The sequence below is a fragment of the Panicum hallii genome, chromosome 2, assembly GCF_002211085.1.
Source record: "Panicum hallii strain FIL2 chromosome 2, PHallii_v3.1, whole genome shotgun sequence".
NCBI lineage: Eukaryota > Viridiplantae > Streptophyta > Magnoliopsida > Poales > Poaceae > Panicum > Panicum hallii.
In genome coordinates, this window is record NC_038043.1 from 3,897,711 (window position 1) to 3,916,660 (window position 18,950).

The 18,950-nt window shown below is 45.4% G+C and overlaps 1 pseudogene; it reads left to right on the forward strand.

Moving 5' to 3' along the window:
- Positions 1-11,225: 11,225 nt before the first annotated feature.
- Positions 11,226-13,980, forward strand: LOC112880178 (annotated as a pseudogene).
- Positions 13,981-18,950: the final 4,970 nt, after the last annotated feature.

An 18,950-nucleotide genomic window follows, 5' to 3' on the forward strand; every position in this document is an offset into this window, starting at 1 on the left:
CGCTGATGTGGGGAGATGGGTTCGGGGGGCCGAGACTACAGTTGTGGGTACAAGGGGGGTTTATTGACTAAGGCCTCCGTAGCAAACCAAAATTAGAAGAATTTTAAGGCCTCGTTTCGACGACTCCAATCTTGGCCCAATATAATTTTGGGTGGGCCGATAATTTGAATTTAACTATATCAAAACAGTAGTCTAGGTTGGTTTTCTTTCGGATTGATCAACCTAGGAAGAATGGTTTTATATTTGAAAAAAAGTAGGCACCTAAATTTGTCGAGATTTATCTCAACGAGGATTTGAACGAGCTAGATGATTCATACATATACCTGGTACGGCGATGTGCCCACCGCTTTGCAAAGCTCTGAATGACTTCGTGGATCTCTAGGATGTGTGGTGTGTGTATAGTTTGTAGGTCTAGCGTGAACATAGGGTGTGCGAGCAATTGTACCATAAAAAATAATTTGAGGTAGGCTCATTTTCCTCTATTTTAGAACAGAAAAATGTATCTCTACAACTTATAAAGATCTTACCGTTCTGTCTGAATTTTGGCAAAAGAATTATTCTAGCATGTATCTTTTTTCCATGAATCATATGTTTTCCATGCATTCCATCCGGTCCCTCATCCTCGTAATTTTCCTGTATTTGCTTCTAAGATCTTACTACTCCCTTCTATCATAAATACTCTAGGCCTTTTATTTTACCTGTTTAACCTTTTCAAAATTTGACCCAATAAACTTCACATTATTTATTTTAGAAATTGACTTAATAACTTTTACAAATCTAGTTTAGAAACGTAGCGATTTAAACTTGATTGAAGGGTCGCCAATACGGTGATGGTATGGCTCTTAGGCTCAGAGAAATCAGCAAAACGGAATGCTCTACTGCTTCTGAGTTTCAGAGGAATCGGACTACTTGTTCCTGGCCGTGCTGCTCGCCCAGAGGTTGAGCGGACGCGTGGCTCACATGACTGGTGGCTCATGGTTCGGGGCGGCGCGACACGGCGCCGGTGCTTTAGCTCCACGGAGTCCTAGGGCCTTGGGCCGCTTGGCACCATGGTGGTGAACCTCTTTTAAAAAAAATGAGCTAAAAAAATTAAATTCGAAAAAGGGTGCCGTTCGGAAGATTTATGAAAATGGGTACTTCCCGCCTGTTGATCAGGCGGGAGGCGTGGGGCCGGGGACCTTCGGCTCATCCAATGGACGGAGGTTCCAAAACTTTTTCTAGACCCCTCCCGAGGACCTCTTCATGAATAAAAAATTTCTTATTCGCGAAGAGCCTCCTGAAGCATCCCGCCCGCCCGTTGGGTGGGAGGTTCCCTCCTTATTTTTGTTTTTTTATTTTAGTTTATTATTATTGGTTTTTTTATTTTGGTTTTTTATTTTGGTTTTTGATGGTTATGGTTTTTTTATGGTTTTTGGTTTTTGATGGTTTTTGATAGTTTTGATGGAATTTAGTTCAATTTTAGGAAGAAGATTACGGTATCTAAAGCTCGTATGAAGATGGTTAAGTGATAACATTTTGCAATGTAGAATCCAAATATTACGACATCAAGCCATTAAAAATAAAATAGTATGATAACAAACAAGTTTAAATATACAAATGCCAAGTCAATGCGGCAAATATTACAAATACACATAATGGTCTGTTAAAATTACAAATACACATCCAGGTCTGATACAAACTCAACGCGGCAAATATTACACATGAGCAAACAACGCTCAAATAAAATTACAACTAAACGATGCCTGATGTCGTAGCAACACTCGATCGTCGACGTCTCCCACTCCTTGATGCAACCGGAGGTCTTCCATCTGTAGCATCACCTGTAGGGCCAGCTTCAGCAGAACTGGGCCCAGCATCATTGTTTGGACAACGTTTATACGTGTGTCCACTCTGATTACATGCACTGCAGCGCTGTATCTTCGGACGGAGCTCTGACTCATCCATGTCATTACGAATACGCCGTGTCTGACGGCGCCCTCTCTTAACCCGAGCTGTTCTCGGGTCTGGAATATATATCACAGGATTCGCTGTCTCAGTGAACGATCCAACCATACGGAATCCATAGATATCATACTGTCAGGTGCTGGTAATTGTCTCCTTTCTGAAGTAATAGGAAACATATATATCGACAAGATGTCGAATATCCGCACAAGCAGCCATTACATAAGAACAAGGTATGTGCAGCAACTTTGGCCTCATGCATGAGCAACAACAAGTTCCATCAAACTTGAGGATGCACTCCTTTACAGGAGTTTGACGTCTCATGCCACATCGTGCTCTGTCTTTGGGAGCTACCTCAAACTTGAGCTCCTGTGTACCACATTGTCGTACATGGTGTAGCTGGGCGCTAGCTGTCTTCTTGGTCATATATTCTATCATCATTTTTCCAAAATATCTGTCAGGATCTTGCATATATGTCTGATTTCTAGTGAACCAATCTCTAAAGTAATTGGTACACCCGTGGACGATGAATTCCACAATTGCAACCATTGGAAGCCCACGAACACCTCGCAGCACTCAATTGTAAACCTCGGCGAAGTTGGTGGTCATTATGCCGTACCTTGCACCATCGGAATCATAAAGCAACGCCCACTCCTCTTTCGGTTCATTCTCAATCCATTCAGAAAAGGTTTTTACCGCTAACCCAGACCTTCTGCGAGTACGTGCAGTATCTGCTGGCAAAGGACACAAAGCCTCTGCTTCGTCCTGTGCAGTTCTGATTTTTGCTACGTCCTCGCTTCTTTTCTTCTCGGTCAGTTCATCAAGTTCCTGTGAGAAAGGTCCCATCGATGCACAGGAGAGGCCGGCAGTGTTGGAATGCGTTAATGCATGGACCCAAGCTGAAAAAGGCCCGCTGCAATATGAAGGGCGGACCTTCTCCTCTGTCTAGATTTTTTAGGTTATAATAGTTTCCATGATTTCTCTGACAAAGGACGGCCAGCAATCGAGAAAGATTATCATATACAGCCTCGAACGTCCCAAACCTCATCTCCAACACCTTCTGTTTTGCACTCCATGCCTTGCTGTACGAGATGGTATACTTGTACTTCTTCTGAATATGCCTGATAATAAACTTTGGTTCAAATGACATGTTCTCTACTATCATCCCGTACATCTCATTTGCGATTGTAAGATTGCGATGGGTCTTCTGCACGCCCGGCAAATGACAAGTGTGCTGAGTGACAATTGAGCATTCCCAATAATCTTTCCATTTGCCTTTATAGGCATGCACCCGCCACGGACAGCCCTCCTTCACACATACCACATCGTACTTACGAGATTTGCACTCGACTATTTTAAACTCTCGCATAAGAGAGAAACCAACACTTAACAGCTTTCTTCACCTCATCAATTGAGTGGTATCTCGCACCCTGGACAACTTCATTCTCCTTGTAATCCGAAGGCACGCTGGATCCCTCATCTACGACAACATGACTGAAGTCGCTGCTTACCAATTCTTCAGGCACATCCTCGTTATCATCAGACGAATCGGCATTCATTGCTTCATCCAATTCACGTTCTTCGTCTTGCAACTGTTCAACAATAAAGGGTATGTTCTCCCCCTCATCAGCCACGTATTGAGGTGCTGCAGTGCCACCTGTCTTAATGTTTGGCTTTTCAACTTCTTCATCAATATTTTTATCCCCCGGAGCAGCTTCAATATTTATCAAAGGGTTCTGGTGCACACTGACAAGGAGTACCAGTGGCCATTGCCAATGACTTGCATTTTGCAGATAAGTTAACCAGTTCTCATTGCTTGCAAGTGGCGTCAGCTCCCAGATCAAAGCGTGAGTGGTACGATTTATGACGCACTGAACACACAGTGTGTGTCTCCTGATTAATCCTTAATCCCCTCATTAACCAGTTGCATAGTGATTCAAATGTCCTCTCGTGCGGTCTGATAATTCCTCTGACCGCACAGTTGAATTCACTTAAATCTACCCCATTCGGCCCATAAATCACATTTTCTTCTCCGTAATATATACTGAAAATACCCTTCTCGGAAGACATATCTGTCAATCATTAATAAACTAGTTATTCTACATATTAATACACAACGATCCTAAGTTTCAGCGATTCCCAGATTATATTTTCCAGATTCTAAACTATTCAGAATATAAATTATACTAAAAATAATTAAAAATACTAAAAACTATTCAAAACATAACTACCCTAAGAAATATTTCCTAGATTATAATTATTTTCAAGTAATCATACGACTAGAATGAGAATATACCTCCAAATCGATGTGTGAACAGAGCTTCGCCGCTTCCTCTTCTCTCTTCCTCTCCTCCCTTTCTTTTTTTCCTGGTTTTTGCTGAATAAAATGGAAATTTAGGGGCAGGTGGGGGCTTATATAGCGGGGGGACCTCCCGCCCGCCCAACGGGCGGGATGCCCCTCGGCACTACCTCCCGCCCGTTGGATGGGCGGGACGCCCCCGTAGCCGCATCAGGGACCTCTTCGCGAATAAGAAAAATTTCTTATTCGCGAAGAGGCCCTCGGGTATAAGTTTTGGAACCTCCCGCCCGCTGGTTGGGCGGGAGGTCCCCGGCCCCACGCCCCCCGCCCGATCAACGGGCGGGACGTACCCATTTTCCCAAATTTTCCGAACCGGCACCCCTTTTTTGAATTTTATTTTTTTAAAACTCTTTTTTTAAAATAAGTCGGCTGCGGCCGCCGTTCTGGCGGGGGTCCGACCGAAAGAAAGCCAACATCCGAGACCGATCTGCTCCGCGGCGCAGGCGACATGCCAGCCTCGATGGAGATGCCGAGCGGGCGTGTGCCCCGGGTGTCCAGAGCGCGCTCCCCGCTCGCCGCCGCCGTCCGTCGCGCCCGGCGTCGTCGGAGATGACGGCTTCGTGTACATGTGCCGCGCTTCCACCGGAGGTCTTCCTTGGCGGCGTGTACGGTGCACGAGTGCCTGCTTCCCCCCACGGCGCCTCCGCGCCTACTCGCCGCAGACACCCGGCGCGCGCGTGTCGCCGTTGCCATATCCATCCTGTTTTCCTCTGAGGTAACAGCCGCCTCTTTGGGGGGTCTCACCGACGCGGCGACGCCGAGCTGATGGTGACCGCGGCCTCCGCCATGGCGGTCGTCTAGAGCATGGCGCGAGCTCAGCTTCGGCACTCTGCTAGTGCTCGAGCTCGACTGATGACACGATCAGGAACGGGGGCTGCGAGTGCCGAGAGAAATTAAACGACGCACCCTAATGTTCAGAGAATGTGCAACTTTTTCAAAAAAAAAAAGCAAAAACAACATCTTATGAAGTTATCTCAATGGCCATTCAGCTAATGTCGCCTAACTAAATGTCGACGGTCCTGTATATCTGACTTCATCAAATCCGTGCATGGTGTGCATTTGTTCCTGAACCTTTCAGATCCTCCGCAATCGTGCTGCCCTATCAGTGCCTGCAAGTTACTCATTCTTATTTTCATGTTCAAGGCTAATGTTCAGGAACAGGTACAGGCTAATGCATCAAACCATTGAACAGCATACCCATTCTTCTTTTCTTTTTACCCCATCCTTTAAATCTTAAAATTAAAGAAATAGAGAAATCTCTTGATAGATGCTCCCACTCTACTCTCTCTCTCTCTCTCTCTCTCTCTCTCTCTCTCTCTCTCTCACTCTCTTTCTCTGTCTGCGCGCGCGTGTGTGTGAAGCACTCTGGTGAGCACCCTGAGTTTGTCAAACACTTGTTGAAGCACTCACAATTGATCCCTCACCTGAAGTGGCCAGTGCCACTCTAAGTACTGCAGAACAGAAGAAAAAAAAGCCAAGACAACATCAGCAGGTTTACAAATGAATTTCCCCTCATTGAACACTTGTTTCTAACCAAGCCCAAGGAACCAACATTTTTCTCCTAAAGTGCTAACACAGAACAGGCATACAACAATCGCTTATTATCATCAGCTCTGCCAGTTAACAACCACACTTGATCACATTAACAGAAGATGGACTCAGAAAATGCAGAACAATACCTATCCCTTTTAGTATAAATCACCATCCATACTTCTATGTTGTAGAGTACCATACCGTAGCTAAGGAATGCGTAGGGTTAAAGATAAATGTGAGGCTGATAACTGGCGTGTAGAAGCTCAATCACACAGGTATTAGGTAATGGCCTTCTAGGTCTCATTCCTGCTAGTTGCCTTCCTTGGCTAGCCTAAATCAAGATAGTTTAAGATCCCATCATATGCTAATAACATAGGTAATTGAGGAATCAACTCCTACAGCATATCTAGCCATTGCAACAGCAGCCATACAAGGCAATATGAGTGTAGGTGTATCATATCACAGCTTTTTATGACATTGGGAGAATACAAATTTATAAACCTGTGCACATATACTATTTTTGGACACCAACCAAAATACTTCCCATATATGCTGAATGTTGCAACTGACCATGTGTGCCTCACACTTGGAGAGTCTCGAGGTCATAAGTAGATGTCACATCCGGTCTTAAGGATAAAACTGAATGCATAAATATATGTATGCCAGGATCAAGTTTTATACATATGGTGACTTCATCAATGAATAATCAGTAACAGTATCATGAAAGAAGAACTAAAATATTATCAGAGTTATATAACTTATCTTGGAAACGAAGGTTCCAAAGCTTCTCAAGCAATCTACCGGGGGTTGCATACACCTAGAACTCAGCATCATCTTCAAAAGACTTCACATCAACTTTTTCTTCTGAGCAGCAATTATAACAAGCGTTAGTACACTTATGGTTGGTACTCAGCAAGTGTTGGAAATTATATGACATGAAGGCCAAAAGCAAGGAAAGGCTGCTGGCTTACTGCGATATTAATCATGCCATAAATATGGTCCACGATTTATTTCATCTTCAAGTTCATTAATCATGTGAGGGTCCAAGCCGCTCTTAACTGTGAGCATGACTGATATATCAGCTTTTACTCTGCAGAGGTTGTACACTTTACCCAAAATTCGTGTCTCCTGATTTTTCCGAGGTAGCTAGCCTCTTAAACACTTCCGAGGTGAGTGGCAAGTGATTCACTACGAGACCTTTACAAGGATTCCCTAACTTATGACAATCTACTAAAGTTTCAAGTCAAAGCGGTCATAACTCTCCCTAGTGAGCAGTGCCTTAGTCAAGGACCACATATCAAAGCCTCAAGAGGATCGAGCTGTATCCCGTTGATGCAACCCATCTTGCCCTTTCAGAAGGATTATCATAAGTTAGAATCTCTAATTAATTAGTCAAGATCAGAGCCATGAAGTATTATGGTTGCACTATTTTCTAGGTGTTCGATCTCCATGTTCCGATTAAACAGATGATCTTGTGGTAACAACACATAGCGCATGAACATGGATAGAACAGGTGTAGCATCATCATTGTTGTCATCATGATTATATATTATTCCCAAACCAGCACCAGTTGTAGCAACTAAGCAATAACTACCCAACATAAAGGTAAAACTCAGGTTAACGAGGAATGATCATAAAGACTAGGCATATCCTTAATTAGGATCCATCAAAATTAAGACACATGCATGCATAAGGAAAAAGTTATATTTATTGTTATTATTAGGATAAAAGAATGATAAAAAACACTTACCTTTCTTCAACTCTTGTTCTTGAAACTCTTAATCTTCAAAACTCTTCGATCGCGATCCTTCTAACATCAAATGAGCATCGGACCGAAGCACAACAACAAACAAATAAGAAGAACTAAGAACAACACACCAAACAAAATGAAAGCTTAAAGAGAGCATAGTAAAGGATAGGGTTCGTTGCTACTGTCACAAGAGCGTAAGAAACACAGAAGACGGAGCTACGGTTAAAAATAAACAGCTATCGGAAGGTTTATGTTATAAAAGAGAACAAAGAAACTCTAAGCTTCATTTATTTTAATTTAGAAATAAAATATAAAGGATATTTGAAAGAAAATATCCTTGATTATAATTAACTCATATTATATTTTGCATCTGTAAAACAAAGTAGAACTTAGTCAAATTTTATTTATAATTGTCTATGTATAAATTATACTAATTAAATAATTAATTAGCAAAGAACTTGTGAGAACATCTAAACGTATAATTCTATATGATTCAAGTTGAACTAAATAAATTAAATTAAAAACACATTTGACTTAATATTAATCAAGTTAACATTAATTATAAAAACGGAGTATAGATCTAATTGGATTTTAATTGGAAAAACTAGATGAGAGAACATTAATTAAATTAAATCTATATTTAATTTTAAAACAGAAACTATGGTACAACAACACTTCTAAACTATAGCTTAGAGTTTTAGAAGACTAACGCAAAAAGAATGAATCGGATCTAAAACGCGGAAACTACGAACGAAATAATGTTGCAAGGACCTAGTTGCCATTAACTATAGATCTGGAGGGCTAGCAGCAAAGATTTGCAAGACACAGAAACAGTGCTCACAATTGCTCGCAAATTAGAAAAAGTTTAGAGTTAAATCTGAAAAAGACCATGGGTGGGGCTGGGTTGAAATGATCTATTAAATCTAGGGTGTATTATGTGATATTTGCAAGACACAAAAAACAGCCGAAATTACAGGATTTCTTGGGGCTTAGATGGAAAAAGCTTGGGAATAGCTCCCATCGTGCCCGGCAGCACTGGCTGCTCAGATTGGCGGCGCACGGGAGACCTCGGCGCGTGGGGGAAACGAAAGAGGAGAGGGAGGGGGTTCCCTTTGATGGCTTACCCGCGGCGGAGGCTCACCGTGGCGGCCGGATTTCGACCGGGAAGAGGAGGCAGCGGTTCTGCTCCGGCGTGTAGAACTGGCGGCGCTGGTTGTCGCGTGCAGAAGATGCGCGGCTGCATGGGGGGCGCGGCGCGGCAGGGAGCAGGGCACAGCTATGCAGCAGGGCAGGGGGCGATGGGGAGGCCGGGAGGGGCGCGTGCAGGGAGGCGCACGGAGGGGCGAGGGGCGCTCGGGATTCGGTACCTCGTGAGCAAGAGAGGCGGCGAGCAGGGAGGAGCTGGGCTGCAGGCTGCAGCAGGGGACGCGCAGGGCCTTTGGGTGCTCGCGTTTTATAGGCGCGAGCGGCCAATTCGGCGTGGCGCGCACGCCAAGAACGGCGGCGGCGCGTAGCCGTAGCCTACCCGGATTTGGCCTGCCTACAGCTCGGGTTGGGCTGGCTGGGTCGGCTAGGCGTGCAAGCTCGGCCAAAAAAACAGCCGCACAAGCAGAGAGGAGAGTGGGTAGGTTCAGGAACCAAGTTCGTGTGGGCCGAACTGGCTTCGGTCATGAACTAAAAACGAAAATAGTCAGAGAAGAAAACGAGGGGAAAAAATGTAGGCTTACGGGTCGATCGATCGATCTGTCTTGGGTCAGATTCGACCTGTTAGCGCGAAGATGGCCTGTTCGGAGGGAATAAGAGAAAAGAGGTGGTTTGGATCGGGAAAAGTAGGCTGGCTAGGACGAAACGGTTTCGGCCAGCAGGGTTGGAATATTATGTTGGGCTGCGGAAAGAAGAAAAGAAAGGAAGATGGAAACTGACCAGTGCAAGTCGATGGGCTGATCGAGAAGGAATTGGTCGTAGAGAGGAGGAAGAAAGAGGGGAGGGATCGGTCTGGATCATTGGTGGGTTAAGTTGGATTTGCAGCGACGATGCAGAACACTAGATGTGATAGTTATGATAGCAGACCATCGTCGGAAAGATACCGAAAACGAGCCATGGGGCACCGTTTCGAGCGTGATTTGATCGGGGAGAAAGATTAGAAAATGGAGAACTCGAACGGATAGAGGAAAAAGAGATGATGGTGATATAACAGATCGCTCCAACACGACGAGATATTGGGAACTAAAGAACGAGATAAAGAAAGGAAAACATGTTTGGGAGCTTCCTCGTAGGAAAAAAATCCTTTGGGCAACTCCAAATCTTAATAAAAAGTCTCGGGATCATTTTTATTAGCCAAAAGCTACGGATGAGGAGGTGGTGGTTGAGCTCAAGCTTGCGTATGGTATGATTCTAGGATTTAAGGCGGACTAGACCCAAAACAAGTTGAATTCAGCTCGAGATGAAAACAAAACAAATTCATTCTTCCAGAATATATTTTCAGGCTTAAAATAAATCTAGAAAATTCTAGATAAATCTTTTCAACCACGAAAAAAAATATTCCGAAGGTCCAAAGAAATTCAAGGAAGCATCCTAGAGATAATTTGGGATGCGAGGAATTCAAATAAAATACTTGGAACTCATGATAAAGATTTTAGAGCCTTCTAATAAATGGATTTAGCTCTAGGAAAAATAAGAATAAATCCTAGAAAATTCTGAAAAATTCTCAGAAAATCTAAACGATAGATAAGAACATCCTAAAAGGTACTCACAATCCAAAATTAAATATTTTGGAGTATGACAGTGGACTTTCCAAGTGTGAGGTTTTTGATGGTTGGATTCGTTGAGTCAGCATGACATTAAGCCTGTAATGATAAATCTTCTTAGTAAATGTGCTGGGTTGAAAAAGGTTGTGTGCGCTGTTTGGTTTGTCGTAAGGGTAAGTGTGTTCACGTTCACCTTATCAAATTTCTTTGATCCAAATGCCATGTGTGTCAACATATTGATAACACAAAATATGCATGGTGCACAAACTGTAAATAATCTCATCATATAATTGGGACAGGGGTAGTGGATCTTGAGTTTACAATTTTAATTATAGAATGTTGCGGGTACGAATAAATATCATGCATGATTCATGAAGTGTCAATTTGTGATAAAAATGAAAAAAGATAAGCTATACTAAAAGAAACAACTGTCAATTATTAAGTATATATGTTCATGTTCTGAACGACAGTTGTGATCGATGTAAGGTCCGCGCGAGCTGGGAGTTGAATGGATTCATAGCGTGGGGCGGTAAATTAGGATGGCCAAACGAGTTAGTAGCCTTTACATTTGATACAGAAGATGAAAAGAGAGTGAATTGCAATAACATTGGCGTGGATGTTGTATTTTCAGTGCCTTTTGTACGTATGCTGGCAAGGAAATTTATTTCAGTGCCTTCCTCCGATCATTTACGGGCTGGTTTTAAAAAAACGGCGCGGCTAGCGTCCGTTCGATAGACTCCGTTGCAACATCAAGAATACACGCTTGCAATATAAAAAATTAATATTTGCAACATCGTAAACATATACTAAAACGCATCAAGATATTTGTACGTGAAAAAGTAAAATTCCCACCGTAGCATCACAACTCTATTTCATGCAACATCTATTCAAAATCATGCAACATCAAAATAAAGCTGCTGCAGGTGCACCACGAAAAAAAAAATCTCCTCCACAAAATCAACCAGCAAGAACACCCCACGGCAACGTGAATCTCGACCTCAACCTATGGAATAACCATTGCAACATTCAAAAAAATTCTAATATAACACCACGGCAGAAAGCAGCAGTAGTGCTCCCAAACGGCGAGCTCCGGGAGTACGCGCCGCCGGCTACGGCGGCGATGGCTCTGGAGGAGGCCGTCAGTGGTGACGCTGACGGGATGGTGCTCGCGGACCCGTCGCCGTCGCGGCGGTCGTCCCGGGAGAGGAGCTCCAGCCGGGGCAGATCTACTTCGTGCTCCCCCGCCGAGATGCAGCGTCGCCGCATCACCGGCGACGAGATCGCCGCGCTCGCGGTCAGGGCCAGCTCCGCGCTCGTCGCCGCGGCTGCGGCCACCACCCAGCTGTCCTTCCCCTGCCGCCGCCGCTGTCCTTGTCCACCACGGCGCCCGCGTCGGCCAGGCTGCTGGCCAGCGAGGAGAGACGCCGGAAGGAGGCCAGCCGGCGCAAGAGCTCCGATTGCTGCGGGCAACAGCGGGCCAGGCCGTCGGGCGCCACCGCGGCGTCCTCCGTGAGAAACGTGTGGAGCTCGAGAAGCAGAGAGCTCGAGACGAGCGGTGATGAAGGAATAAGACATGTGGACCAGGGATCGTCACCTGACCTCCGGGGCGTCCGACAAGCATTACCGTCAAAGAAAATCCTCTTGCCGGTTGGTCCTCCTTGATGAAAAGCCGTGGGGCGGTCTTAACCCCCACCGACTTAGTTTTTTTCTTTGATAGTAACCGAGAAATCAAGCACTTGCCGCATCTGAAACGGCATCAAGATCCTTTTCAACGGCCGTATCCCAATTCGGTAAAATCGCAACAGCAGGCAGAGTCAAGCTTCAGATTGACGTTTCAGACATTCAGACCAAGTAAAGTTCAGAAAATCGATGAGTGCATAGCTGGAGGCTGCCGGTTCTGGCGGGAAGACAGCAAGCAGAGGCGCTCGCTCGCGGTGGTCCAGACTCAGCGAACTGTATCCTGCAGGCAGGCGGCGCTGCGCTTCCTAGCCGTCTCAGGCGGTCAGGCCACCGCGGTCGCAGGGCACCGAGCCCGCCGTCGCTGCTGCGGCAGAGGAGGTAGGGCCTTGACCCTTGCGCGGGGCCCGCGCGCGAGGGCAGAGGCGGCGCCCGGTGTCGTGAATTTGAAGGAGACGAGCGCGGGTTGCTCGACGGGAGGGGTCTCGGTGTATCGAAGGTCACCGGCGGCGGCGCGAGCTCGCAGAAGAGCGCCGGGTCGCTGGAGCGGCATATTTGCATGTAGCTCCAAATATTTACATATAACCTTCTTATTTGGACGTGATTAATAATCGCGATCCGAATATTTATACGCAACCTCTCGGTTTGGATCCGAATAGTTTTACACATGACCTTTGGTTCAGATTGGAAATTTGCAAAGTGCCCCATGGTTTAGCGCTCTCCCCGTCTCCCCTCGTCGTCATCCTCCGAGGCCCTCACGCGGACCGCCGCCGTCGCCGCCGTCCCTCCCAACCCTACGCCCTGGCCTCACGCCACCCACCATCTCCCTCAGCCCCTACTAGATAGCACTTGCCGTTGCCGATCGATCGTATCGCCGGAGGCCCTTCTCCAGCGTCAGGCGAGCGGCCAGCAGCCTCGCCACCGCACCGAATGCCGCTGGGCTTGCGGGATGCTCTCACCGAGCAGCATCACTTGTCCTGCGAGGAGCCCCACCTCACCGGCGGCGGCGAACGTCACTCACGCCCAACTTTCTCTCGAGCAGCAGGACGCCTGTGATTAGTGCGTCCTCTGATTTTGGCGTAACCCTTTCATGGTCGAATATTCACATGGTAATTCACAACTTTTTTATTTCCATTTTAGCATCTTCCGATACATACACACATACATGATTTGAAAGTTACGTCAGTGTGATTTACCATCTGCTCCACTGACTACGGAAATGAAATCGATGAAATTCCATTCTCATCAGATGAAAGGTGTCCGCGCTGTCCAAATGATTTCATGCAAGTATTATCAAGCACAAGTATTTGAATTTTTCAAGCTATCGCCACCAATATCCCAGGTATCATGAGCAACATATGTTCTTTGACATTGAAGAAAGAAAAAAAAATGAAGCAGTCACCAGCGCAGTATGGTGTCTGAATTTGTTTTGTTTTTTTTTTTGAACAACTGAATTTGCATTGTGATTATTTTGAAGAATCAAAACTCAAATTTGTGGAATTAAATAGGGTGAAAATGACTACAGGCAGAGTAAATTGCGACAGAATGCATCATGCTTCAGATCATAGTTTAGACCAACGGCAATCTAGAGTTCAGAGTATGGATGAATACCAGAAGGTGTCAGAAAATTGAGGAACCAGGGCATGAACAGAAAGGGGGAATAACTGAGAACAAGAACCAATTGGTACTGCTCCAAAGGCTGATACTGGATTCATAGGATAGACTCCAAGTACAAAGACAACTTACTCTACTGCTACTACTACAAGCTACGGTCGACGATTACAGCAGTCACTGGAGTCGTTATAGTTGCAGGCATGGCATCGGTAATCAACTTAGCAAGTAATTAAACATTGTTTAAAGTCTGAAAACTGAACGCAGATGAGCTTGTACTCTTCTGTCGCTTATTGAGTCTTGACTTGGGCCTTTGGATGCAGGATGGAAGCATTAGATGCAAGCTGGCGACCTTGGACTGATTGAACTCTGACGAAACTGAATGGAACCTTAACCCTGACGACCTGAAGGAATTGCGGATGAACTTGCTATAAATCCACTCTTTATAAAGAAATTACAACTGAGAAGAGTTGTACAAGGCTAATAAGCAGGACCTCAACTAGTTCATATGTGCTTCTACTCCTGACTATCTATCTAAGTATTTCTATCTAGTGGGCACCCTGAGTTTGTCGAGCACTTGTCGAAGCACCTTACCTGATCCCTCGCCCTGTAGTGGCCAGTGCCTGTCCTAGTACTGCAGAACAGAAAAAAAAATCAAAAAATATCAGCAGGTTGAGAAATCAATTTCTCCTCATTGAGAATTTGTTTCTAACCAAGCACATATAACCAGTAAAGTTGCTGCAGAAGTGCTAATGATCAACACAATACAGACGCACGACAATAGGTTAATATCAGCAGCTCCACCAGTTAACAACCACACCTGATCAGATTAAATGAAGCTGGATTCTGCAGAAAACACCTACCCTTTGTCAGGATAAATCATCATGCATAAATTCTATGCTGCTAAGTGCATATGCCCATAACAGGTGCAACAGATGAATCAATTCCTAGCGCATGTCAAACCAATTCCATCGGTGACCATAAAAGAAAATATGACTGCAGGTAATCACAGTTTTTATCACTATTTTCTGGTGCCACAGGGGTGCCACAGGTTTATCACATTGGGAGAACGCAATCTTACAAAATCATTATTTCTGTTAGGCCCCGTTTGGATCCCTCATTTTGAGGAATTGGAATCTACTTAATAGAGTAGGCTATTTGTCTTGAAATGTAACATTCCACAATATATATATGTGTATATATATTATCTTAAATTTATGGAGGTGGGAGATGGAAATTGATTCTATACATTCTTCATGTTATATTTCTAATGTACAACTTATAACACACTCTTCGACTCAGCTTTTCTATAACAAAAGTGCAATACATAAGTATCTCTCTGGCCAACAATAATATACAAATATATTTCACATGCAACTATATTAGTTTAATTAATTTATGTCTAAATTATAATTATTAAAATAGAATTTAATTCCAAGGAACTAAACGGGACCTTGCTGAATCAGGAGTATCATCTGTTGTTGGTACTTGGTAGACGTACAGCTGCGTTCGGTCCGTCGTCGAACAACAAGAGATCGTCCAAGAAACAGGCGGCCTGCCGTTGGACCTGAGAACAGCGGGCCATCAGGGCAGAGATCATACGGCACCGCGCGGAGGTCGAGGCGCCGGCGTTTGCATCGATCATCGCTTCCCTCAGCAGCTCACCGGCGACGCCGGCGTGTACTCCTTAACCATCGGGATCTCTTGGCGGCCCGACCATCACCTACGGATCGGACTTAGCTCCTCTGCCAGCCAGAGGCAGCGGGTCCAACACTCCAGTCTCCTGCAGGTCAAGGTGCTGTACTGCTGTGTCGCCGAAGCGAGGAGGAGCGTGACCTCACGCCCGGCCGCTGCGCCGGGCGCGAGGACGGCAGGATCTCCATGTCCGCTTCCGCACTGTAGCCACCAGTCAGTGCTACGATGTTGTCTAGGATCGAAGTCGTCCGATCGGGAGGGAGACAGAGAGTCTGGCTGCTGGAAAATGGATTCTGGGTTGGGTTCGTCACCGTTGCAAGCAAGATGGTGGGAAGTGGCAGAGATGTGGCGGTAGGTTGTGAGCGAGCTCTGCCTGCGTACACGCGCACGTCACCGGCCGGATCACTGCGTTGGGACTCGGATGCAGGGCTGGAGACGTTCCCAGTCAGCTTAGCTTCGTCAACCCTGGCTGCGTCAGCTCAAGCGCTCCGCTTGGCTCGAACGACGGCAAGTCTGTGCGCATGAGGGCAGGCCTCGCCGGGGAGCGGGGGACTGCGTTTGGGAACTCCGGCGTGGCAGGCAGCGGAGCCGGACGGAAGGAAGACGAATCGAGCGAGTCCAGGGGTCTATTTGAAAATTAAGGGGTTTATATAAAAATATTCGGATCGCGATAATCGCGATCCAAAGTAGAGGTCTATAGGAAAACTCGTGGGGATCTGTATGAAAAAACTCGGATCGCGACTATTAATCGCGATCCGAATTAGGGGGCTATGTGTAAAAATACGGGGTCTATATGGAAATATTCCCCGCCGACGAAATGGCACGGCCGGCGTTCGCCGGCTCCATCCCGACGCGTGCGGCGCTCGGCCTCCATCCCCTTCCTCTTTCTCTGCCATCCGTCACCGCCGTCCGTACGAGTCCGTCCGAGAACTCTGTTGGCTGCACTCTCCCGTCGCGGCGGCCGGAGAAGCCTGGTCAGAGGTGGCTGTGAGCGGAGATGCGCCCGGCCGCCTGCCCGGAGACGGTGCTTCATCTGCTCCGCGCCGCATTCTGCTTCTCCGAGAACTCCGTCATACACTCCGGTGCCATCGTCGCCGCTTATGCCGGTGACCTGGCGACCTGATCTCGTTAGCTTTCGCATTGCTCTGTGCCGTCGTCGGTGGGAGGTGCTGGCAGCTGCGCACCAAGGGTGCTTCGATGGTTTGCCTGCAAGGGGGGCAACGCTGAGCATCGTGGGTGTGGTAGGGAGTCTAGGGAGTCTAGGGACACATTTCTGGCCTTCCCACATCACAAGGTGCAGGCATTCGTTAAGATCTTCAGGCTTCAGAGCACGGTCGGTCCTCGAATTGGGTAGTTTGCAGCTGATTTGGACCTGTATATTGCCAGTTTGATGAATTGTGTAACAAATTATTGCCAGCGCAAGTTAGTTTGAAATTCACTTCTGTCTTTTGCCATGGTGCTATGTACTCTTGGACTTCGGCGATCTGAATCAAATGGTTCAGTTCAGCTAGTTCCTGCTAAAATAAATAAAGAACTTCTCTGAAATGTGGCCATGGAAATGCGATTCAGTAGCCAGGTCATGACAAAAGCTTTATGACTGTTCCCCAATGGGAAAGGAGGTGGGACTGTAAAAATCGTATCTCGTAATGCCACCAACTCAAGTTAACTTGATGGTTCATTTGGAGCAAGAGCAACATAAAGAGGCATGCCTTCTTCTTGAGCTTTATGTCACTTGTCTAGCTAAAATGGATTAGATTAATTCCATGAAGTTTATTCCTTTTTCCCCCCTCATAAGGCACCATTGTGCTTCTGTGATCCATTCTGACTAATCTGTTATACAAGGGAGAGAGCGAGAAGGGTTTGAGGAGGAGAGGGAAACTGATCAGGAGCGGAGCAGAGAACGATGAGGAAGAAAAAGCCATCGACTTCCGTCGGAAAATAATTGTCCCCTGCTGAGGTCTTTTTATTTTTCAGGGTGTAAAGAAAGGGCACTTACCGGTGTAAAATTATTAGCGTTAACCGATCATCCAAATAGATCTTTTTTGTTTCACCAGTAACTTTTCCTAGTTGAGCCTGGAACTTATTATAACCTGGGAGTAGATTCCTCAGGAACAAACAAACTCTGAATTCTGAACATTGCTGAAAAACTGGACTGAACAAGTGAACAACATCGGCAACTGTGGTACATCAGGTGGTTGGTTTGTGATCTTGGCATCACTGGACAACCAAGGAATGTGGAAGGAGAGGTCTGCGAGCTAGTACCGGCAACACCTCTGCCAGCAGCTCTACCTCAGGGTGTGGACACTAGAGCAGATAAGCTTCTCCAACAAGTAGGGCAGCCCGCCCAACGCCATACTCTGCAGCATAGCCATCATTGGCATTCCACACTGATCACTGGCTCAGCTTGGGCCGGCTCATTAGATCATCGCCCGGTATGTGTCAAGTAGAATAAATCATACTGTTTTCTCTTGGGCCTGCGCATATAAATAAATACAATTTTAAACCATTCCTGACAAAATATGGAGGAACATTGGAGTTATAGTTCCAGAACAATGAAATTTTATTGTTGAAAAAGTAGCTACAAACAGTCCAATTAGGACTCAGAGCAAGCAAATATGTGACAATGGACCATTGACGAGATATCTTGAATAGATCAAAGTTTGAAATTAATATGTTCAACTGCAGGTTGCAGCCCCGTTTTACATTCATACAGACTTGGTTTTTTTTTCAATAACTTATGTTTAGCTCTATTAGCCTTAGATGCTCATATGAGATGATATTTTTGGCTCTATCACTCTATTCTTTTGCCCAAAATGTCAACATTCCACTATGTTACTATTCATGGTTTTTGCCAAAATAATGTTCCACTTGCTATGACAGATCATGTTGCTGATCATGCTTGTAAATGTGTACTTTGGAAATACCAAAAACAATTACGTAGTCACTGAATCAATGATCCAGGAAAGACTGATTTCCACTCTTCAGCATGCCAGCATTGGGATCTGCTAGCATTCTGATGCTCTTTTTTTTTTGAGAGGACCATTCTGATGCTCTCAAGCACTGCAGTGTATAAAGAAGAAAACTATGGAAACATCAAACATGCCTTAGTCTTCGAGTGCATACAACACCTTGATCTTGTCCTTTGTCCTGATACATGTAAAACCCCATGATTATTTCTGGCCTAGAGAAGCTTCGTAGCACCTGATGCAACTCCTTGACTATGCTCTATGTAGCCATAGATGCGCTCTTCAAGACAAGCTCTGAATTCTTTTTTTCTTTTGAAGGGGCAAGCTCTGAATTCTGACCATTGTATGGGACTAAACCGAACACTGGCAACTGTTTATTTTTTTTCTCAAATACGCAGGAGAGTTGCGTATCTTTGTATTATAGAAGAAAAAGTTTTTACAACGTGATACAAATGAAAGATCGCCGCCTCCGAATCCTTAGAGCTTAATTTACGCAGAAATTAGCAACCAAACTGTTTATACCATCAGGTATACCCCAATGCTGTTGCACAAAGATACTTGATTTTCTGACGTCATCGCCTCCTATTTCCCATGCATCCTAGCACTAGCAGATAAGGTTTACTGTGTTTGTGATGGATTCTTTATCCTGAGCAACAGAAGTTCCTTGACAG